Source organism: Convolutriloba macropyga, chromosome 7 (assembly GCF_964194025.1).
Source record: "Convolutriloba macropyga chromosome 7, txConMacr16.3, whole genome shotgun sequence".
Taxonomy (NCBI): Eukaryota; Metazoa; Xenacoelomorpha; order Acoela; family Convolutidae; genus Convolutriloba; species Convolutriloba macropyga.
In genome coordinates this window covers 5,322,231-5,341,657 of record NC_134474.1, presented here as the reverse complement: position 1 = coordinate 5,341,657, position 19,427 = coordinate 5,322,231, and the positions used below count along the sequence as shown (strand labels likewise).

Here is a 19,427-nt window from a genome sequence, read left to right as displayed (position 1 = left end):
CTGCCTGGGTACTTTCATAGGCTAAAGGGCTAAAGGAACCTAAATCATATGATCTTTGGGATCTATTCTGTTTCGCCCCCCCCCCCCCCCCAGCTTAAAAAGCATAAATTTTTTATGACCCCCAGGCGCACGTGCTATTTTCTTACATAGTAACGTGCTATATAACTCCATATAATTTGTAACTGGGGGTCATAAAAAGCACTGGGGGGGGGGAACAGAATAGATCCGATCTTTGTATAACTACTAAGAAATCAAACATATCATATATGACTTAGTATGGGATCTGTAAGAAAGTTGTATGATGAGTGACAGAGGGAATTGTAATAAAATAAATGCTTGCTTATTGATCAATATAGACAGCGTCAATCGGTACCAAATCCGTCCAATAAATTGCAACAATTTGGATGCATTTTCCAATTTTTGTATCCTAATACTTCCAAAAAAATGTGGTCTATATTTACGTCGCTTTATCATTGATTTCTTGATTGCTTCATGCTCTTCAGACCGGTGTCCAGGTTTCTTTCCAAATGATGTAAGAAATATGGCGAAGGCAGCTAGAATATGTGCTGAATTTGTTGTCTGAATTACTTTGCTGAAAATGTATTGAAGATATATTTTCAGCACAATCAGCGGCTACAAGTATACATTCAACGCATTAGTCATATTTCGTACATAATATCTGCGCATCAAGTGAAATTCTTACAAAATTTGTTACCTACACCCGATGACACCTCAATCCGGGATAGCATCTTTGAAAGATCTTTTATAATCAAAGTTGTTTATAATCACCCAAAAATTAAGACAAACGATAAAATTTCCCATTTATTGATAAAAATTATTGAATTATGATTGAATTAATCGGATTTTTCTGTCATTGAGGAAAAAGTAATTTATGCACGCTTTTGTTACAAATAACGTTTCAATGCTCATTCAATCATAATAGATATAATTTGGACAAAAGGATTGTCTAATAGTTCCTTAGGGCTCCTGAGACACCTATGTTTAAGTAGTGCTTCTTCCCCGCAGATACTGAGAAAAATGTATGTTAATCGTAAGTCCTCGATTGTACCTTCATTTCTGATTTCGTCCTCTTTCTTCTCTCCACAAAAGTCCTTCGCGGTCCTGTCCTTCGTTTCTCAGGATATCGTTGTCGTGGCCTCGAGCACGAATCAAAAAATATTATCAGTTGAACTTCATTTTAAAAAAAGTCCTAAAAACTTACAAAACTAGCTTGTGTTCATAATACTTATCTATGCGTAAATTTAGAGAGAAAAATTCGATCAGCTAGCTAGAAATATAATATCAGCACCCAGAAACTATAAGATTTGGAAGCAAGTTCAATTTTGTGGGTACAATTTATCTACACAACTGTAGAAACCTTCAGGTAAATAATATTTTTGTTATCTGAAACTTTAATATAGAAAACTTCTACTTTACCTGATTTTCAATCAAAACCATCCCACTGGGATAACTGACAACTTTTGAAAATCAAATAGGCGGTTTATTAGTCCTGTTAGACAGTCACATGTTGATCCATATAACCAGGGGTGACAAAAAAGAATGGCCTTAAGAAGAGTATCATTTAGAAGAGTTCAAAAAGAGTTAAGAAAGGTTCAATAAGTACGGCGGTAGTCTAGGGCCCGGACGACAATAGGAGCGGCTGAAGCAAGCTTCAACTTCGGATCAAGTGGGTTACAAAGCAATTACGGTGATGATGGATAGCTGCGTTTGATATACTTCAAAGGAGTAGGCGCGATTTCTTTTCGCTTGAGATTGGAGGGAGAAACGAATTGGACGCTTCTCCCGATACACTTTAAAGAGAACCAATCTGCATGACGTGATTTGATGCCTCTATTCCTTGGATTGCAAAAGCACGTTTTAGTGGGTCATATTTGGCTGGGATTGTTTGGTGTTGTGTTTGAAAAATTAGACGTTTTGCGTAAATTTCGACATCAAGAAAATGCGTCTTCTTCTTATCGGGACAGTGAACAGTTAGATTAAGTTGAGCGTTCCCAAAACGTTGCTCTTTCATTACAGTTACTTGCTTGGGTTAGCTTTTCTCAATATCATCTTGAAAATTATTATGTTGTTGGATTACAATTTTGCTGTGGAAGGTGGGTGGATCCAAAAATAACGTGATTTATTGTTTCGGGACGGGACTGACAACTTCTTCAGGTTTTGGGTAGGTTAGGATTCGAAACCGAAGCCGCCTCCAGAGGAGTAAGATCTAGACACTCTTTATAGATGTAACGCCAATCGCAAATTTTTTTGAAATAATTTGAAACAGTTTCGCTGGTAATTGGGTTTGAAGATAGAGAATCCCAAAACGTTCTTGATTAGGTTCACTGCTATCAATTTCAAGCATTGCATTTCTAGTTACGTATCGAGTTATTCAATACGCTCCCACGTATAGAATTATGGCGTACTATTCCCAACTGTTTTGCACAGAATCCCGTCAAAGTTTTGAGTTTGGGTATTCGATTGCAAATAATTTTTTAGTCGTTTCAAAGGTACAGTGAATTTGTTGACAACCTTTGACAAATCCACTTTTTTTCGTTTGTTTATGGCATGAATAACGTCGAAGAGAGGAGAGAAATTTGCAGGCAACTGATATTATCGCCAAGTTCATCCTCAAGGTTCATATCTGTCAGGTAAGAATGGAGGGTCAGTTTGGAATTCAAAGGTCCTAGATCATGGATACCACGTCCACAGTACGTTTGGTGCATATAGAAGTTGACTGCTCTGCTAGCTCATATAGGCAGATAACTTGTTTTACTAGTTTCCGTATAGCACAACTGAACCGAAAGGTTTGTCATATTTCGAAGCTGCAAATATTCCGATTCAGTCTGCAAATCTGTTCAATGGAATTTTCAATAAAGGGAAAAGACATAAGCAGTACTTTAGTACTTTTTTTCCGATAGCATGTAAATTTTGTGTCGATGAAGTAGTAGATTATTCGATTTGTTCCTCAACGCTCCAGGCTCGCTCGGAACAGGAATCGATAGCTCCAACATGGAATGACTGCTTCACCTAGATATATAAGTCCACGTTCCTTTGTAACCAGAAAAACTACTTCACAGTTGATGAAAACCCGCTGATCGACGTTCGAGATGCCTAAGTTTGATGGGTTAAAAAAATCAAAATAAGATGCCATTTCCGTGACCTTTGGGACTTATTCCTTGTTTCTGACTCGGAAGCAATGATTAGGGCAACATCATCTATGTAAACCTTTCTGATTGATTTGCTCGTAGACCCAATGCTCTCAGGAAGATCTCTAACTGTATTTAATCAGGAAGCACTTGAGAGGCCTCCCTTTCTTCTCCCTCTTCTATAATGATTTTTGGAACAGGCATTTGCCATTAAGATTAATTCGAGTTGTTGTGCAAGATTCTTAAAGTGACTTAATCAAATTCACGATCCATTCAGGACATTCACGTTTCAAAAGGGGCGCTGACTTTAAATCATGGCTCAAGCTGTTAAAAACGTGGGTCAAATCACGTTAAAGAGCTAGTGTTTTTGAAGGCAGCGTTTTGGCCCCGACTCTTGTGTTTTGTTAAATACCACGTCCTGAGAAAACAGCTTTTTGTTCTAAAGATTTTTTTTCTACTCAAACAATCGTGTCTTGCTTTGCTAAAATTGATGTGAGTGGTTTATAAGTTGATAGCTAACGTGTGATAACTCTTTGGCAGTTTTTCCATGCTGCGTTGGTAATCACTCGTCCGTTCCAAGAGCATCAAAAAGATGTGTCAATTCCATGATTTTGGTGTTTTAGCAATCTTTTGTCCTGAAATCAAGACTAAAGTCCTTCTATTTTTTGGGAAATTTAACAATTAGAACAGATTGAGGATTCCCAAATAGTTGCTTCTTCATCACAGTTACTTGGCTAAGCTGTTTTCAATGTGATCTTGAATATCAATATGTCGTCTCAGATTATGCTTTGCCGTGGATGATGCATCCATTAGTAACGTGACTTAGAGTTTCCGGAGCAGAAAGACATCTTCTACAAGTCTTTGTTACGTTGAGATTTCACACCACAGCTTCCATCAGAGGAATAAGTTTTTTTTGTTGATAAAACTCCATTTGAAGAACGGTTTGGTGGGAATTGGGTTTGAAGATGGAGAATAGCTAAACGACCTTGATTAGGTGCACAAAGCATCATTTTCTAGAATTGCCCTTCTAGTTATCTATTTAATATTGTAGTTAACTGCAGTCCATTCACAAATGTACTGCAGTTGTTCCCGTCAGACAGGTGACTGGATGCCCGATTCCAAATAATTGTTCAGTCGTTTCTTCAAAGATGAGAATTTTTTTTATCCATGGTTGATAAACCCACTTTTTGACGTTTGATTACGACATGAATAGCGTCAGAGAGAGAGAGAGAGAGAGAGAGAGAGATTTTAATTTAATGGGGAGGCTTCTAGTATATTTCGCATGTTCATTATCCAGGTTCATAGCTCCTAGGAAAACTGGAGGGTCAGCTTGGCTTTCAAAAGCACAAGATCAGGGCTACCTGGTCCACTGTATATTTGGTTTAGATGTATATAAGAGTTGACTGCTAGCTCAGGTAAGCAGCAAATTTGTTTTACTAACCACCATAAAACTTGATAAAATCATGAAAAATTTCTTCGTTCCGTGGTGGAATTTTCAATAAGATGAAAAGTCATAGGAAGTACTTTTGTTCTGATCGCATGTAGGTTTTGCTTTGGTGTGAGGGTTGATGATAAAATTTGTGCGGCAATATTCAAGACTCGCTAAGAAGAGGTTTCCACACCTTCAATCATACTTGAAAAGGATGTCTCGCACAGATATTTTAATGAACGTTCCTCCATAACAAGATGAAATAGTTCACCATTGATAAAACCTACTACTGTTCGACGCTCGAGACTCCATACATTGATTAGTTGAAACACAAACCAACTCTTGATAGCTTTTCCGGGACTCTCAATACTTTTTCTTTCACCTCTTACTCCGATTCATAGATTATGGCAATATGAACCATGTGATTCAGTCTGGTTGATTTGTTTGTAGACAGAGTGCTCACAAGATGAACACAAGTTTAATCAGGAAGCACTTCGGGTGCCTCCCTGACTGACCCCTCGTCTATACTGATTTTTGGACAAGGGTATCCGCCATTAAGATTAGTTGAATTTGTTGTGAAGGATTCGTAAAGTGACTCAGGTTCACAATCCATTGAGAACAACCACAATTCGCAAGAATTAAAATTTTCAAATCGTTCCACAGTCTTTTAAAAGCGTCGGTAATGGCAAGGTAGAAAACTGATGTTCTCAAAGCCAGAAATTTGGCCGTGACAGTTGTGTTTTTTAACACCACGGCTTGAGAAATCTGCTCTCTTTCCTGAAGATATTCCAAATTTTTTTTCAAGCAATCGTGTCATGCTTTTTCCTGAAATTTGAACTGAGCAGTTTTTAGCTAACTTTATTGTAGAAAACAAAATTAGAAGGACGGAAACTCTTTGGGAGTTTTTCAATAATATTTTGGTAAAGCCAACCGTTGAAAAATATTTAAATTGTTTTATCAATTCCAGGACTTTGTTGATTTAGCAAAATTTTGGGCTGAAACTTGGAAATGCAGAATAAATTTCTTTTGGTTTTTGGGCTATAGAACAATTAGATCAGATTAAGGAATCCAAAAACATTGTTCCTTCCTTACAGTTTTTTTCTTGGGTAAGCTTTTTCAATCTGATATCGATTATCATCCTAGCGATAGATTACGCTAATGCTGTGGATGATGCTTACTATTAAAATGTTTTTTTAGCGTTTCTGGAGCTTCTGCAAGTCTTTGTTACGTTGAGACTTCCTACCATAGTTTATCTTTTCCTTCACAGCAATAGGATTGAGGCGTATTTTATGAACGTAACGGTAAGTGCAAGGTTTCATGTAAAAATTGAAAAATTAAATTGGTGGGATGGGTTTTAAAGATAGAAAACGCCTAAACCACCTTTGTTAGGTGCAAGAAACACCATTTTCAATCAATTCTTTTTAGTTACCTATTAACCATTGGTCATGGTTTGAGGTATGGCATATTATTCGCAACTACACGTGTTCCCTTCAAACAAGTGAAACTGTATATCTGATTCCAAATAGTCTATCAGTGGTTTCAGAGATGTGGAGAATTTTTTGTTCCTCCCCTGTTTTCACGAATGTTTATAGCATAAATAGCCCCAGATAGCAGTTTGGTTTCAAAGAAAAATTTGATTGAAAAAATTGATTGAAAAAAGATTTTGCATCAGTGCGAAGGCCGACGATTCAATTTGTTCCGCAACGTTCCAGATTCGATGAAATTAATATTTGATACCTATAATGATATCTATAACTATGCTTGCAAAAGCTGCCGTGTATAGACATTTAAATGCACGTTCCACCGTAAAGAGAAACCAGTTCTTTGTTGGTAAAAACAAGATTCCACAATTCGGCTGGCTGAAACAAACACAAAGCTTTGGCGCTATTTCTAAGACTTTCAAGCAAATTTCTTTTGTTTCTTTCTTCTATTCAAAGATTATGGCCACATCACCCAAGTAACCTAGGCTGATTAATATTTTAGTACGCCCATTACTCACAAGAGGATCTATGACCCATTAGTAAAGTAAGAGATTATGTTCTTTGGGGCATCACTGTCTAACAACGCGTTTTATAGTGATTTTTCTGCAAAGCCTTTTGCTATTTGGATTACTTGAATCCCTGTCTGGGATCCCTGGGCATCCTTTTCTGACCCCTCGTTTGATGCTCATTTTTCTGCAAAGGTTGTCGCCATTCAGATTACTTCGACTGAGTCAAGTTCACTATCCATTCAAGACAGTCACAGTTCAGAAGCGCGTTAAATCTTGGCTCACATTAAATCTTGGCTCACATTTCTTTATGGCATGAATAGCGCCACAGAGATGTTTGTTTTTGAGAGGGAGACCTCTTGTATACTCGCCAAGTTCGTTATCCAGGTTCATAGTCGTCAGAAACGACCGCTGTTTCAAACTGGCTTGCAAAACTACTAAGTATGGGATACCCCGTCCACTGTAGTTTCGAAGAAGAAGCATATAGGCTTTTCCTGTTTGCTCAGGTAAACAAGGAATATGTTTAACTATTTTTCGTATAACAACGTTGAATTTGTGATGTTTTCTATGTTACTAACTGGAGTTCTCAATCAGACAAAAAAGCATACCAATAGTTTTGGTTCTGATTGAAAAACTTTTTTCATTGGTCTGAAGGCTGATGTTTCAATTTGTTCTGCAACGTTCCAAGCTCGCTGAAAACAGTATTTTATCTCTCTAACCATATTCAGAAAGGCTGCCGTGCCTAGATATTTAAATGCACGTTCCTCTGTGACAAGAATGGTCAGTTCATCATAAATAAAACCAGTTGTTCGAGATTTCACACTTTGGCAAATTGAAGCAAACACCAAGCCTTGCTGCTACTTCTCAGACTTTCAAGACTATTTCTCTTATTTCTTACTCATAATTAAAGACTATGGCAATATCATCCCAGTAAACCAGCGGATTGAATTTGTAGTAGGCCCATTACACACAAGAAAATCACTGAACAAGTAAAAAGAAATTGTTTTCCTTGGTCCATCCCTGTCTGAGTGCTCGCTTTGTAATGATTTGTTTTGCAAAGACTTTTCGTGACCCCTCGTTTTCTACAAATTTTTTGCAAAAGTTTTTGCCGTTCAGTTTGTTTGGACTTAATCATGTTTACATTCCAATCAAGACAATCACAGTTCAGCAGCACGTTAAGCATTAAATCTTGGCTCAAACTTTTGATGTGCGACCGTAATTTCAAGATAAAGAACTGATTTTCTCGATTTTAACTCGTTGGCCACGGCTAGAGTGTTTTTTATAGCAGCACGTCTTGCGAAAACGGCTCACTCTTCATAAGAGATTCCATTAGTCGTTTCACAACATCGTGACATCTTTTTTCTAGTGTTGAGATAAGAATTTCAGAGCTAACGTGGGACAAGACTATACGACGGAAATTCTTCGCCTAACCGTTTGAAAAGCCTCAAACTATAGTAGTATTTCAACGATTTGTGTGTCGTGCCAACTGCAGCCATGGTATGACAACTCCCTCAGGTAAATCAGTTGTATATTTTTAGTCTTTCTTAGTCTCCTTATGTTCATCAGTCAGGCCCCAATACTGATTGATGGCCTCGTTTGTTTGACCGACACAAAATGTGCACATAGAAATCCTTTTTTGCAAGTGATGCTCAAATTCATCCACTAGTCTGGTCATAGTGTGTTTTTTGGCGAATGACTTGTTCAGCTGTTGTATATGCTATGAGGTTCTATTTTACAATTTACCTCTGAAAAGCTTTGGATTATGTTTGAGTTTTCTTTGTGTTACTGGAATACAAATTTTGTAGCTCGTGGCCACTCAAAACACGGTTACTAGTGCTATTTCAAAACCACACTGCAATTGTTCCCGTCAACAATGTGAAATTTAATATCGAATTCCAAATAATTTATCAGTGGTTTTAAAGTTGCGTGAACTACTTTGTCCATCCCTGTTTTTCACTTTTCTTTATTAATAGCGTTATAGATAGGTTTGCTTATGAGAAGGAGAACTCTTGTACACTCGCCAAACTCGTCATTAGGGTTCATAGTTCTGAGAAGGAGACGGAGACCTCTTGTATACTCGCCAAGTTCGTCATCCAGGTTCATAGTCGTCAGAAACGACCGCTGTTTCAAACTGGCCTGCAAAACTACTAAGTATGCGATACCCCGTCCACTGTAGTTTCGAAGTAGAAGCATTTAGGCTTTGCCTGTTTGCTCAGGTAAACAAGAAATATGTTTAACTATTTTCCGTATAACAAAGTTGAATTTGTGATGTTTTCTATGTTACTAACTGGAGTTTTCAATCAGACAAAAAAGCATACCAATAGTTTTTGTTCTGATTAAAAAACTTTTTGCATTGGTCTGAAGGGTGATATTTCAATTTGTTCTGCAACGTTCCAAGCTCGATGAAATCAATATTTTACCTCTCCAACCATATTCAGAAAGGCTGCCGTGCCTAGATATTTAAATGCACGTTCCTCTGTGACAAGAATGGTCAGTTCATTGTAAATAAAACCAGTTGTTCGAGATTTCACACTTTGGCAAATTGAAACAAACACCAAGCCTTGCTGCTACTTCTCAGACTTTCAAGACTGTTTCTCTTATTTCTTACTCTTAATAAAAGATTATGGCAATATCATCCAAGTAACCCAGGCGGATTGAATTTGTAGTAGGCCCATTACACACAAGAAAATCACTGAACAAGTAAAAAGAAATCGTTTTTATTGGGCCATCCCTGTCTGACTGCTCACTCTGTAATGATTTTTTTGCAAAGACTTTTCGTGACCCCTCGTTTTCTACAAATTTTTTGCAGAAGTTTTCGCCGTTTAGTTTGTTTGGACTTAATCAAGTTTACATTCCAATCAAGACAATCACAGTTCAGCTGCACGTTAAGCATTAAATCTTGGCTCAAATTTTTGATGTGCGACCGTAATTTCAAGATAAAGAACTGATTTTCTCGATTTTAGCTCGTTGGCCACAGCTGTAGTGTTTTTTATAGCACCACGTCTTGCAAAAACAGCTCACTCTTCACAAGAGCTTCCTTTAACCGTTTCACAACATCGTGACATCTTTTCTAGTGTTGAGATAAGCACTTCCGAGCTAACGTGGGACAAAACTATACGACGGAAATTCTTCACCTAACCGTTTGAAAAGCCTCAAACTATAGTAGTATTTCAACGATTTGTGTGTCTTGCCAACTGCAGCCATGGTATGACAACTCCCTTAAGTAAATCAGTTGTATATTTTTAGTCTTTCTTAGTCTCTTTTTGTCCATCAGTCAGGCTCCAATCCTGATTGATGGCCTCGTTTGTTTGACCGACACTAAATGTGCACATAGAAACCCTTTTTTTGCGCATGATGCTCAAATTCATCCACTAGTCTGGTCATATTGTGTTTTTTGGCGAATGACTTCTTCAGCTGTTGTATATGCTTTTAGGTTCTATTTTACAATTTATCTCTGAAAAGTTTTGGATTATGTTTGAGTTTTCTTTGTGTTACTGGAATACAAATTTTGTAGCTCGTGGCCACTGAAAACACGGTTACTAATACAATTTCATAACCACACCGCAATTGTTCCCGTCAACAATGTGAAATTTGATATCTAATTCCAAATAGTTTATCAGTGGTTTCAAAGTTGCGTGAACTACTTTGTCCATCCCTGTTTTTCACTTTTCTTTAATAATAGCGTTTGCTTTTGAGAGGTTTGCTTTTGAGAAGGACAACTCTTGTACACTCGCCAAACTCGTCATTAGGGTTCATAGTTCTCCGGAACGACAGGAGTGTCAAACTGGCTTCAGAAAGTACTAAGTATGAAACACCATGTATACTGTACTTTAAACGAAGATGCATATAAGCTGGAGTTTTCATTAAGACAAAAAGCATACCAATCGTTTTCGTTGATTGAAAAAAATTTTGCATCGGTGTTAAGGCTCATTATTCGATTTATTCTGCAACCACCTAGGCTCGCTGAAAACAGTATTGGACCTCTCTAACTTTATTTAGAAATGCTGCGGTGCCTAGATATTTAAATGCACGTAACTCTGTAACAGGACTGACCAGTTTAGCGTTAATAAAATCAGTTTTTCGAGATTCCAAACTTTGGCAAGTTGAAACAAACAGAAAGCCTTGCTGCTACTTCTCAGACTTTCAGAACTATTTCTTTTATTTTTTACTCCTATAAAGATTATGGCAATATCATCCAAGTAACCCAGGCGGTTTAAACTTGTAGTACGCCCAATACTCACAACAAGATCACTGAACAAGTAAAATAAGAAATCATTTTCCTGTCTGAGCCCTCGTTTTGTAATGAATTGCTTACAAAGACTTCTGCTATTCGGATTACTTGATTCCCTGCCTGGGATCCATGGGCATCTCTCTCTCTCTCTCTCTCTCTCTCTCTCTCTCTCTCTCTCTTTCTCTGACCCCTCGTTTTATACTTATTTTTGCAAAGACTTTTGCCGTTCAGATTATTTGGACTTAATAAAGTTTACAATTCCTTCAGGACATTCACAGTTCAGAGGCATATTAAGCTTTAAATCTTGACTCACACTGTTAAGGGCAACCGTAATGTCAAAATAAATTATTGATTATCTACAACTCAGCTCGTTGGGCATGGCTTAAGTGTTTTCTATAGCACCACGTCCTGTCCAGTGGTTATTCCATTATTCGGCTCAAGTCTTTGTGTCATACTTTTTGCCATTGTCGAAATGGGAAGTTTAAAACTAACGTGGGAAAAACTATCAGACGGTACTTCTGAACCTAATTGTTTGCAAACCATCAAACTATTGAAGTATTTTCACATTTTTGGTGTCTTACCAACTGCATCCATTGTATGGCAACTCCCTCTAGTAAATCTGTTGTAAACTTTTTAATCTTCCTTGGTCTCTGTATGTCCTTAAATCAGGCGCGATTGCTGACTTATGGCCTGATTTATTTGAAAGCTTCACATAGGAACTTTTTGTTTTGGCACATTCTGCGCAAAGTCGGCGCATTTTATTTGTAGTCGGTTTTTTGGCAATTTGTTTAATGAGGTGTTGTATTTGCTTTGAGGTTCCATTTTACAATTTTGTGCTGAACAATTTTGAATGTTTTTATGTTTTGTTTTGTGTTGCGGGAATACAGTTTTGTTGCTCGGCGCCACTCAAAACTCGGTTATTGTAACGTTTAGGACGCTTTAATTCTTTCCTTTGACTGACAGTAGCAATGCACCCATCAATGCTTTGTCTTTTATTGCATTCCTCCAGGAAGTCGTAGGAGTTGTCATCTTTTTTGCAAACCAATGGACTCGGACTCATATGTGGTGAAACTGGAAAAGAGCATTTTAGAATTGGTTTCAAATTAACAGATAGCTGTCTCCAGTGACAACGCAAGTAATGTTTTGCCCTCGTTCTATATGGTTGTGACTGGTTCAAGTTCAATATGGATGATAAAAGTATATTGTGGTTGGATGTTCTACAAACCCATTCAAAACTTTATGTTCTTCAAAGATAGTAGTCTCTGTGCAAGGCTTTCGACAATCTCGTCACCAAACTGAGGTGGCTGCTAGGTGAATTTTGGGTCCCAAACATTCGGTTGAAATTGCAGTAGAGGTATAATTAAACTTCATGATTCTCTTCACCGAAATGAGTTTCTTGATGAGTTGTAGTTTTGCTCCTATCGGGACATAAAAGCTTAAAATAATTACATTCGAAAACGACGTCGGTAATAACCTCATCAGCTTTTTTTCGGTTACATCAAAGGCACGAATGTCTGATTGTATCTCTTTCAAAGGAAGCTCGTTTTATCTTAGCGTCGCAAAATGTACAATTAATTTGGGAAAAGGAAGCAAAAAGAGAAAAAGCTTTCGCTGATTGATAATGAAACGCAGTACAGTATTCTGCATTCTGCAAGTCCAAACGTTGTTTTTCGGTCGATGTTCTAGACACCTTTGTTGTTATGTCGTATCAAAAAATTCAATCAATTGAGTTTTTAGCTGAAAATAGGTCCTGAAAGCATAAGAAACTTAGCTCGTTTTCATAGTATTTCTCTATTCTTAAACCTACAAAGAAAAACTAAGTTAGCTAGCTAGAAAGATAATGTTGGACTCGGGACAAATTTGGGTTTAAGTACAAGTCTATCATTGTGGCCACGATATCGCCACACATCAATAGATTTAATCAGTTAAGATGTTCTTTTCTTTTCTGAATTTTTAACGTAGAGTTGTTTCCATTCGAAACCATCACACTGGGTTAAGTGTGACATTTTTGTGGCCTTAATTTTGGGTAATTTTATGAGGGGCGTAATTTCAAATGAAAGATGTTTCAAATAGGCGACTCCGGAATTGTGTTACAATTGGACGACAAAAAAACCAATATATGGAAAATCTCAATATGCTCTGATAATTTAGTCCTAGTTGACGGACCAGTTGTGATAGATTAGGTCACGCCCTCACGTTTGGCTAATAAATTTATAGCAAGTCCACCGGGCCGCTGAGGCATGGCCAAGTCCCGCAAGCTTGGCCAGGTGCAATAGAATAGATAATTTTTCCTCCTTTTTTGTTTCTATTAGCCATTATGGATGCTTCTTGCTACATTATGCTCAAAATGGTCAAAGTTTTGATGATTAGCGAGGATTAACCTTGAGAATGCATGCATTTGTTGTCCAGTTAAAACAAAATTCAGTGTCGTCCATTTGAAATTTTGTCCTGTTGGTCGGCCCCAAATTTGTTGGTCCTCTAAGACTAAGGCAGACTGTTCCATATAACCATGGCTGACAGACCCAATTTTTGGACAGAATGCCCTGCAGAAGACGATAAATATTGGAAGAAACTCCCCCACTTTACTACTCCAGCCTGGTTAAAACAATCCTGCTGAATAGACTTCTGATTAACATGAAACAGTGTGAAGAAATAAACACCCACATCGAACTAAAACGAAGGACCCCTCCTAATCTACGTCAGTTGACAGCACGTCGTCGAAGAAAACACTCTACAGACAGTGACTTGCTACATACACTTTAATGGTAACATTTGTTGGACCGTACCCGGCGGCTGTGTAAGACCGGGACGATCCGTGGACCGACTGAAGCAAGCTTCTTTGTCGGATCCGAGGATCAAAAAGCAGTTTAATATTGGTGCCAGGCAATGCCCGACATGCCAGATATTAAGCTGACAAGAAAAGATAGAACATTGAATTAATATCACAGAATAATACAGATAATTATTGTTTACAGATTTGAATAGCACAAAATCATCCGATGATTTTTGAGTCAAGAAAAAGAAGAAAAACAAAAGGGAAATAAGTTTAGTACAAACGTAAAGGATATGATGTTCAACGCAAATTGGTAAACTTTCGGAGTTTTTCACCCATTTTGGTGCTTCCCAGTAAGTTGAGTAACAGTTTGATTCCGTGCCTGGTGGACAAGTATACTTGAGATTGCTCGAAGTGTGGCCTTTGTATTTCGTAGACTTTGCATGATCTTTTTCAAAGTTTTAGCGCGCGACATTGAGGCCGATCCCAAGCATCCAAACTGAAGTGTCTCAACAGTTGTTGGCTTTCCTCGGTTGGCAAAGAACTTTTTAATTTTTCATATTTAGTTGCATTATTGCTATGAATTCGATTCCATAAGGATGGGTTTTCATTTGAGATCTTTATATCTGCAATAACGTATTGAGTGTCCGTTTCGATGACGGAATCGGGTTGGCAGTCGCCAAAACGCTGTTCCGAAAAAAAGGTGACATGATCAGGTATCCACTTTTCAATGTGGTCGGGTACTTCACTGTGTCGTCCTACAATTTCTTTCTTTTGGGCTGGACATGAAGTCAACACGTGGTTCAGGGTTTCGTCGCCTAGTTGGCAACGTCTGCAGTTTTTATTTATTTGATCTGTCCACGTTTTTGAACTTTTCAAGGGGCTTAGATTTAGTCTGGCTTTGTGAGCAAAACGCCAATCTTACATCTTTGTATGGAAATTGTAGATTGATCTTGTTGCCGCAGGTGAGTGTTGCATTGTTTCAAAGAAGCGTCCTTGGTTCTTGCATTTTAAAAGCTGACGGAGAGGTAACATGTTGGTCACAGCTTTCAAGTGAGTGGAGTAGAAGGGAATGAACTTTCCATCTTAGGATTAGTTGGTACTTTCCATGTCAGGATTAGTTGGTTTCTCTCATTTAATTTGAGTTGGTATTCCGCATCATTTTCACTGCTAAACGCTTTTAAAGCCGAGGAAACTTCTTTCAGGACAGGGTGTAAGCCAGCTCGTTCAACGGAGTTTATTTCATCAACAATTGCCTGGAGGTACTCGACTCCCAGAATCTCCCGTGCTATTTCTGTGAATTCTGATTCCTGATTCATGCAAGCGATGAGGGACGTAATTACAATCGTGCGCCGCAGCCAAACGACATCAGGTTTTCCTGGCCCCCATGTATCCTGCTAAGGTGGCAGTAGCTTGAAGTTGCCTTTTCAGGTAGGAAGCAGATTATTTTGACCACTTTCCTCATATATGCATTAATCTTCTTCAGATGAGATTGTAGCGGAGACGTGTTTGGATCAAATGATAAAGCTTTTGCAGAGCGTGCATCCTGACTGCGTGCAACTTTTGCATTGGAGTCAAGTCGCTGTTTAGGATCAGATCGCAGTCGGATTTTCCTAGATTGAAGGCATCATTCAAGCCCACAAGCTTTTTGTTGTTAGCCCAGGCGCCGAGGTACTTGTAGATTGGCGTGGCGGGGATAGGTTCCATGTTCATGATAACATCATGGTTTCCATTCATGACCCCGCATTTTTTGATGTTAAAGCTCATATGGAGGGAAGAAGCGGTTTCGGTGATATTGTCCGCAACCGCTTGGGCAGAGTTGGCATCGGGGAGGATAAATGCCAGATCGTCCATATATCCTAGACATGTGCCGCCGGCCTCAGCCGCAGCTTCAATTATTGGATTTATGTAAAAATTAAAGAGGACGAAGACATGTTAGATCCTTGCTTAACACCTCGTTTGATAGGAATTGGATCGCAGTGAGGTTTTTTCTCAACTGAGATTGGTAACGATGAGCAGCCGTTGTACAGATTTTGAATCAATTGTACTACATTTCTAATAAAAATTGTTCGCTGAGACCATGATATGCCTTTATTAGCTTCCAGCCATTTGGATAGCCTTGAGGCCAAAATCGACGTTAGTAGCTTGTAGCTTACATTTGCCAATGCAATTGGTCGAAATTTCTTCAAAAGTTTCTCATCGCCCGGTTGATATTCCGTAGGTTTCTTAAACAGAAGGAGCGAATAGTACGATTTCCATGAACTGGGCGTTTTTCCTGTGCATCCAATTTGATGCATCCCGCCAAGATAATTTTCAGCGAAACCTTTAATTTGCAAAAATATTTGCTTGTACGTCTAGCTGTCGGGACCAGGCGCCGATTCACAATTCTTTAGGGCCTTTTTCACTTCGGCTAAATCGAAAGGTCGATTAAGTTCGTCTACTGCTAAGCTGCATTTCGGCCAAAGTTGGGATATTGACTGGCCCTGGATCAAAGTTGAACTGGGCGTTCACTTCGTCTTTGAGAACATTACTTGGTATCTCGCACGCGATTTGATCAGACGATTTCAAATACTCCATGGCTTTCTTGGAACTTTTAGAGTATAATGCTTGTAGGTCTCTAGGGGACAGTTTCCGAGCCTTTTTATCCAAGAATGATTTTTAGGCGATTTGGGGGAGCAGTTGTTCTCATCCATTTGTCTGGGTCAAAAGTTTTGCACGGTATGCCGCACCTACAATTGTAGTCGGAAGCTGCCTCGCTGCTTTCTTTTCCTGTGCCACTGTGCAGTTCATCGCCGACTTCCACGTCTGTGCCGCTTCCGATTATTTCGGGGCGTGGGGATGGGTTGCGGTAGCTCTGTAATTCGATTTCATTTGATGTTTCGAAATTGTTTGCGATAAACTCGGGTGCTTCGTTACAGCCGCCATCTAATAAAACGCTGATAAATTCATATCAAGTCCACCGGGCCGCTGAGGCATGACCATGTACCGCAAGCTTGGCCAGGTGCAATAGAATAGATAATTTTTCCTCCTTTTTTGTTTCTATTAGCCATTATGGATGCTTCTGGCTACATTATGCTCAAAATGGTCAAAGTTTTGATGATTAGCGAGGATTAACCTTGAGAATGCATGCATTTGTTGTCCAGTTAAAACAAAATTCAGTGTCGTCCATTTGAAATTTTGTCCTGTTGGTCGGCCCCAAATTTGTTTGTCCTCTAAGACGAAGGCAGTTGGTTCCATATAACCAAGGCTGACAGACCCGATTTTTGGACAGACTGCTCTGCAGAAGGCGATAAATACAAGAAGAAACTCCCCCACTTTTCTACTCCAGCCTGGTTGAAAGAATCCCTCTAAATGGACTTCTGATTAAAATCAAAAAGTGTGAAGAAATAAAAACCAACATCCAACTAAACAGAAGGACGACTCCTAATCTACGGCAGTTGACAGCATGTCGTCGAAGACACCTGACAAAAGACAGTAACATGAAACATACATTTTAATGGCAACTTTTGATGGACCGTACCCGGTGGTAGTTGTAGGACCGGGACAATCCATGGACCGACTGAAGCAAGCATCTTTGTCGGATCCGAGGATCAAAAAGCAGTTTAATATTGGAGCCAGGCAATGCCCGACATGCCAGATATTAAGCTGACAAGAACAGATAGAATATTGAATTAATATCACAGAATAATACAGATAATTATTGTTTACAGATTTGAATAGCACAAAAACATCCGATGATATTTGAGTCAAGAGAAAAAGAACAAAACAAAAGGGAAATAAGTTTAGTACAAAAGTAAAGGATAAGGAGTTCAGCGGAAATTGTTAAAACTTTCGGAGTTTTTCACTCATTTTGGTGCTTCCCGGTAAGGTGGGTAACAGTTTGATTACGTGCCTGGTGGACAAGTATATTTGAGATTGCTCGAAGTGTGGCGTTTGTTTTCCGTTGACTTTGCATGATCTTTTTCAAGGTTTTAGCGCACGACATCGAGGCCGATCCCAAGCATCCAAACTGAAGTGTCTCAACACTTGTTGGCTTTCCTCGGTTGGCAAAGAAGTTTTTTAATTTTTCGTATTTGGTTGCATTATTGCTATGAATTCGATTCCATAAGGATGGGTTTTCATTTGAGATCTTCACATCTGCAATAATGTATTGAGTGTCCGTTTCGATGACGAAATCGGGTTGGCAGTCGCCAAAACGCTGTTCCGAAAAAAAGGTGACATGGTCAGGTATCCAATTTTCAATGTGGTCGCGTACTTTATTGTGTCGTCCTACAATTTCTTTCTTTTGGGCTGGACATGAATTCAACACGTGGTTCAGGGTTTCGTCGCCTAGTTGGCAACGTCTGCAGTTTTTATTTATTTGATCTGTCCACGTTATTGAACCTTTCAAGGGGCTTAGATTTAGTCTTGCTTTGTGAGCAAAACGCCAATCGCACATCTTTGTATGGAAATTGTAGATTGATCTTGTTGCCGCAGGTGAGTGTTGCAATGTTTCAAAGAACCGTCCTTGGTTCTTGCATTTTAAAAGCTGACGGAGAGGTAACATGTTGGACACAGCTTTCAAGTGAGTGGAGTAGAAGGGTATGAACTTTCCATCTTTCGTCAGGATTAGATGGTTTCTGTCATTTGCTTTGAGTTGGTATTCCGCCTCATTTTCACTGCTAAACGCTTTTAAAGCCGAAGAAACTTCTTTCAGGACAGGGTGCAAGCCAGCTCGTTCACCGGAGTTTATTTTATCAACAATTGCATTGAGGTTCTCGACTCCCAGAATCTCCCGTGCTATTTCTGTGAATTCTGGTTCCTGATTCATGCAGGCGATAAGGGACGTAATTATATTCGTGCGCCGCAGCCAAACGACGTCAGGTATTCCTGGCCCCCCATGTATCCTGCTAAGGTGGCAGTAGCTTGAAGTTGCCTTTTCAGGTAGGAAGCAGATTATTTTGACCACTTTCCTCATATATGCATTAATCTTCTTCAGATGAGATTGTAGGGGAGACGTGTTTTGAATTAAATGATAGAGCTTTGGCATAACGTGCGTCCTGACTGCGTGCAACTTTTGCATTGGGGTCAAGTCGCTGTTTAGGATCAGATCGCAGTCGGCTTTTACTAAATTGAAGGCATCGTTCAAGCCCACAAGCTTTTCGTTGGGCTTGAACGATCTCATGATCTTAGCCAAAAGGCCGAGAAGCGATGATGTACAGTAACTTTGATGATCATTTTTCAACTCAACTTCAAAGTTGACAACCATCTCAAATTTAATTAAAAACAATTTTACAAAATTTAGGTTGCTGCAATGACATCTCTAAATACGTCTCGTCCAGAAATACAAAAAAAGTGGAGGCGACTTGTCGAGGAATTGCTCCATAAGGAACGTTTGTTGTATGAACTCCAGACAGTTGGAACGTCAAATGTCTCGGTTTCGTTATAGAAAGCAATAGACCTCACTAAATGGTATCAAATGTAGAATGAGTCGGAATTATAGTTCTAAGTGCAATAGTTGTTGAGGCACTCTTATGACTTACCATTAGTCAAATGACACCATGGTATTGTTGTGCTTAATTTAGAATAATGAACAATTACGAACGAGATAAAGTCGAGAATTAGTAAACAGTGCGCTAAGCTCCTGACTGAATTTGATTCAAAGAACCTTGTCAAGCTGACCAGTTTAGACCTCGACTCATGAAAAAAATATGCTTGACTTTGACTTTCTACGAAAATGACTTAGCTTTACCCACGAACAGACTTTACGTCGAATATAACTATCTGCTGAACCGTTTATTAATAGTCACTTTTGAACCCCACGCCCTCCCCTCCCCTCCCCCCCCCCTCAACTAGAGTTATGAAGCGGGTTCGTAAGT

The 19,427-nt window shown here is 38.9% G+C and overlaps 1 protein-coding gene and 2 non-coding genes across 3 annotated transcripts in view; all 3 read right to left on the bottom strand.

The window, feature by feature from the left end:
- Window positions 1-19,427, bottom strand: part of LOC142342060 (alanine--glyoxylate aminotransferase 2, mitochondrial-like) — a 57,903-nt gene that overhangs the window by 31,941 nt on the left and 6,535 nt on the right. The window lies entirely within an intron of this gene.
- Window positions 13,567-13,756, bottom strand: LOC142343340 (U2 spliceosomal RNA). The gene has a single exon (XR_012759211.1). It is a non-coding gene; the product is annotated as a U2 spliceosomal RNA (small nuclear RNA).
- On the bottom strand, window positions 17,074-17,264 carry LOC142343345 (U2 spliceosomal RNA). Its single transcript, XR_012759214.1, has one exon. It is a non-coding gene; the product is annotated as a U2 spliceosomal RNA (small nuclear RNA).